Below are 5,419 nucleotides of genomic sequence, written 5' to 3' on the forward strand. Positions count from 1 at the left end.
AACGTGGCCCTATTACCCTTGGCGTGGCAGCTGGATAGCATACCGGACACGTTTTTTCTCGTCTATGCGGACGATATCACTGTGTGGTCGGTGCACGACATGTTGTCTCGTCAAGAAGCAGGTCTACAGGCTGCCGTGGACATTACGTCACAGTGGTGTTCGCTTATTGGCCTGAAGCTGTCTCCGCAAAAAAACCACTTACATGTCTGTCACAAATCGTAGTGGTCGAGAACGGCTGTTGCAGACACCGATATCCCTGTTCTTGAATGGTGAACCCCTTGCCGCCACTGATCATATGCGTATACTGGGACTGGAAATCAGTGCAACTGGGTCGGCATCCTCATGGGTCCGCTGCACCCGACAAAAGGCCACCAGAATGTTACACTTGTTCCGCCGAATCGGCCAGAAGTCAGGGGGTGCCTGCTCTCGAGTCATGCGTACGCTAGTGCGTGCTATCTTCCAGCCTCGACTAGTTTACCAAGCCCAGTTCCAACACCTCACCTTGCGCGACTGGGATCGCTTAGAAACTGCAAATAGAGAAGCAATGCGAGTTATCACCGGACTCCCTCGCATGACCTCTATACCGACACTTCAAGCCGAAGCGCAACTGAACACGCTGGATGAAATCGTACATCAGCGTCGATCGGCTCGTCGTTTAAAAATTCAATCGATTCCCGCCGCGGCAGCACTTGCACACTACTACGATCGTGCTTCGCCTCTGCTACCTCGCTTAGCGGAGCCCCCTCCATGGCAGCGACCTCAAGCTACGGACAACCGGCCTCTAGGGTGCATAAAAAGCATTCACCCCCAAGAGAAGCAGGCCAACCCACCGCTTCCTTTTGACTCGCCAGAGGGCCTTCAAGCGCATGTGGACGCAGGGGTAGCCGACGGCATCCTCCACACAAGCCTTGTCTGCCCCACTATGCCATCCATCAACCAGGCATGCTCGTATTTCACAGAGGCGCCACTTCCTTCTCTGTTGGCGGAGCTGGTTGCCATTCGAAATGGCCTGTGTGCTTTAGCTTCTGAGCTCGGCGCTGCCCCACCACCGCGCTTGGTGTTATACACCGATTCCACTCAGGCTGCTCGAGAGCTCCGGCGCGTCAACAGTACACTGGGCATTACATGCGAGGTGCACCAGATACTCCAATCATTCCCGTGCCCTGTTCGCGTCCTCTGGACCCGCCGGAGCACGACCACGCACGCCCTCGCCGACTCAGCCGCTCACCCGCAGCAAGTGGTGTACCCACTACCGTTTCTACAGCTCTCACTGGAAGACACCCTACTCATCAAGAAAGATATTCTTCGGCGCTCCACGCGTGCCCTTCTCCCTCCGCGTGGGTCTGACCTTCCTGGCGGCTTAACCCGTCGTGAAGAGGTCGTGCTTCGAAGAATCCGCCTGGGCGTCGCACTGACGCCTGCTGTGCGACCAACGTGGACTTCTAGTCTTGCAGATCCTTCCCCGACCTGCCCCTACTGCCCTGCCCCTGTTGCTGAAGCGACATTGGAACACTTGCTAGGGACGTGTCCAGGGCTTCAATCAACCCGAGCTCGACACATGGGGCCCACAGGACATCGCCCAGGGCGACCTCCAGATATTCATCGGTGGGCGCACGGCCCACTTTACAAGAAACTGTTGGAATTTATTTCCGAAACTGGACTCTATAGTTTCCTGTAGTGCGCCCGCCTCACACTGTGTCTTTCTTTCTTTCCTTTTTTTTTTTTGCTTTCCTTCTTTGTCGTTCCCCTGTCCTGTTTTGTCTATTGTTTTCCTGTTATCTATGCCCTGTGGCAAAATAGCGCAATAAAAAAAAAAAAATAAGCGACCCCAAACCATCCACCGCTAGGGTTGCCACCTTCCCCCGAAAAAAAAAACGGCCCTTCGGGGGGGGGGGGGGGGGGGGGTATATAGAATGTTTAATTTGTGTTGACAAAAAGACGCCACGTTTTTGACATGCAGGGCCATTTATTGTAGTGTTTTCTTAGAGAGAAATCAACGTAACGTTAGTACTGAAAGTGATTTCACTGAGAAGTAACCGCAATTGCTGGCCGCGGCGGTAGCATTTCGTTGTTTTGTTCCTCCCTTAGGAGGTCCCCCTCCATCTCAGGCAGCGCCCTCGCCCGCGTATTTGCTCTGCTCGCGTGTCTTTGCGCAGCTTGTCGACCCATATTCATCGTCTTTGTTGTTGAATTGACGCTTATAAAATGCCAAAACGGACATAATCACGGCACAAGGGCCAAAAAAACCGGCCAATGACGGCCGGTTTCAGATATAGACCGGCAACCGGCCCGCTGTTTAAAAAACCGGTCCGGCCGGTCCAAAACCGGGCAGGTGGCAACCCTATCCACCGCCGGCGGCGGCGGCGGCGTCCGCAGTGCTCCGCAGCGGCCGCAGCGCGACGCTCTACCGACCAAGCCACGGACGCGACGGTGATATCAGTGTTAGTGACGCGCCTTATATCTTTAACGCATTCAAACTACGTCGTCAGCGGCGTGCGTTGGCGACTCAGCGGCGTTATAGCGGCTTGATAACTGCGTGGTGTACACGTGATACTACAAACCCGATGGAAGAGATGGAAGAGAAGGCGGCGAGGCGGTGGGCTGCGGGGGCCGAGCGCAAGCGCCGCAAGCGGGCCGACAACCGTGCATTCGCACTTTCACATTCTCCCCCTCGCGGAAATGCGGGGGAATTTTTTTTTATTTTTTGCCAAAGCCATTGCGCGAAGGTCGTGCCCAGCGCCTTGAGCCGCGGACGCCGGGCGGTCGCCGCGAGGCACGCGCTGTCATGCGCTCGGGGTTTTCTGCCCAGACGGATTTGTGTCGGCCGAAGCAGCTCTTCTGTAAAAAACAAAATTATAGGCACATTCCACTTCGTGAATGCGGCTACATGTATGCCTCCGGGACATGCCTAAGCCGCACCTTTTGAAGGCCTTATCCAGCTTGTACATGCCCACGCGCTTTTAACGGCAGAGCTGTTCAAGCTCTTGGTTGCGCCGTCAATAAACATAAAAAATACCAAGAAAATGTCGAGCGCTCGTGAGCGTGCGCCTCGCGAGAGCGCCCGGGGGCACGTACCCACGCGGGGAATAGGCCAGGAATCGGGCGTAAGGAGGGCTAACGCGTCCGCTACACAAAACTGTAAATTAGGAACTTAGAGCATTTGAATAAAGAAGTAACATAAACACAAGCCAATGAGCAAAAAGCCAATGAGCAAACAGCGTCGTCTACAAAACGACTGTCGTCTGCTCCTGACGCCACTCGCTCCGCGTTGCTAGGCACCGTGGCGGCGGTGACAATTGTCACCGCCGCCACGGGTGCTCCGAGTGGCGCAGTGGCTCCGAGTGGCACGGGGGCTCCGGGGGCTCCGCCACGGGGGCTCTGCCGGGGGCACGGGGGCTCCGCCGGGGGCACGGGGGCTCCGAGTAGCGCAGAGTCGGAGACGTTAACGTCTCCGACTCTGCGCCACGCACATGGAGGATGGGGTGACCAAAGATCAGGAAGCCCGAAGAGGCGGCTTATCAGGAATAGTGGTGATACGTAGCGCAGAAAACACACGGGGACGAGAAATATACACACGGACACGGACTTATCAGGAAGCACACCGCACTGCCAGGCGAGAAGAACAAGAAGTAGTAAAGCAGGTCTTCAATGGCGAGGGAGCCCTCCACGAAAACTTTGCGGCGGCGGGTGCTGGAGTGTATGAAGACTGAAGAGGGCACTGTACAAATAAAGCACTTGAATACTTTACTTTGCACTTGGTTTGGTCTTCTGCTGACGAGTGCCATATATTACACAGGGTAAATGGTTCTCAATGACTTATATGGTGCTCGTCGAGTTTAGCTTAGTGGTACGAACACAGCTCTGCTACGACATAAGGCTTGCACCGTTGTGCAAGCTGGCTTTGATTTTCTCGTAGGGTGCCTCGCGCCACTGTATGCACGTGGTCAGCAGATGGCAGACCACATTCCCATAGCAGGGCCTTGAATCTGCCGTATTCAGTAATGATGTAGGCCTTCCAGAGAAGGCATGGGGAGGTGCGTTTGTGCTTTCATGCGTTTTAAAGCAAAGCTTTCTACATCTACCAGCCAACGGTTCTTTTGTGGCGTGCGGGACCAGAAACTCCCAACGCGGCTGGGGAGGCAGAGGGCGCTTTTCACTCACGGAGCACAGTGTAGATGGCGCGGCGATAGGACGCTATTACTCCAGCGTTCCCTGCGCGCCGGCGGACGCGATGGCGGGAAGCCGGCGTCCGCCGCTCGAACCCGCTCGGGGCCGACGCTGCTGCGTTCGGAACGGCGGCCCCGCGAATCCCAGGTAACGGCTGGCAGAATCTCTGGTTTCACTCTTTCTAGAGCCACGTGTGTGAATTTAAGTGACGTCGCATGTGGAATTGTTGTGGGGGTCATTCACAGCTTCGCTTTCCAACCACCGTCACAGCGTGGTTCGGAGTCAATTTTTCTTTTTTTTTAGCCCCGACTGGTGGTATGCAAGCAATCGGCAGCTGGCAGTTCACCTGTCCACAGTGTGGCCTTGAATCTGGAGCCCTTGGTGGTTCCTGCGGGCTTCTCCTGGGAAGATATGCTCCAATGTCTGCTCCTTTTCTCTACCTCCAGGCCCACTCATCTGGCGCTCACTTCCCACTCTTAGCTCGGCAGCCTCCGAAATTATTCCCGTAAGTGACAGGGCACTTGCAGGGTGCCTCTTAGGCGATCATTATTACTGCTGATGCCAACACGAGCTTTCCTAGCACTTGTTGCATGCCCTTGAAAAAGTTTTTCCAGCATTCCCATCTAACGCCCCCACGCCTAAAATGACAAGAATGTTGGGGCTGCTGCAAAGAACCAGCGTGTCTGGGGGCTCTGGCACTCACACTGTCCCTTGCGGCTTGCCAAAGTGCGGAAGCAGGTTCATCCCAGCCTCTGCTCTGGGCTGTTTTATGGCCACAATTGGTTGCATGATAAATAGAAGCCCTGTGTTAAAGCTACTCTTGGAGCTGTAAAAAAAAAAAAAAAAAAAGCCAAAATAAACAGAGGAAAACTTGTATTTCAAAACCGTGCCTCCGACCTTACTGCCTGTGGCCCAGGTGCTTTTTTCAAGCAGACAATGCCTCATGAACTCTGAGAGAGATACGTCCACTGCACTGGTCTACTGCAGCATTGCCTCTGCTTCACCCTCAAGGCTGCGACGCACGGTAAAGTGCTCCACTCCAGAAGCAAGTCACAAGTGAGCTCGGCTGCAAGTTCATTCGCTGTAAAGGATTCTAGAATGAGGAAGAATGCTAGCATAATGCTAAAAAAATACCAGAATAAAGTGGCTACAATGAGAGCTTGCATAATTTTTCAGGCAGTAGTGCATGTAAAGCAGTGAGCAATGTATTTCTCGTGTTTTTCTTTAAGCAAGTGCCTTTTAGACGTTGAAA

This window comes from Haemaphysalis longicornis, unplaced genomic scaffold (genome assembly GCF_048455015.1).
Source record: "Haemaphysalis longicornis isolate Haplotype H1 unplaced genomic scaffold, Haemaphysalis longicornis Haplotype H1 scaffold_4, whole genome shotgun sequence".
Taxonomy (NCBI): domain Eukaryota; kingdom Metazoa; phylum Arthropoda; class Arachnida; order Ixodida; family Ixodidae; genus Haemaphysalis; species Haemaphysalis longicornis.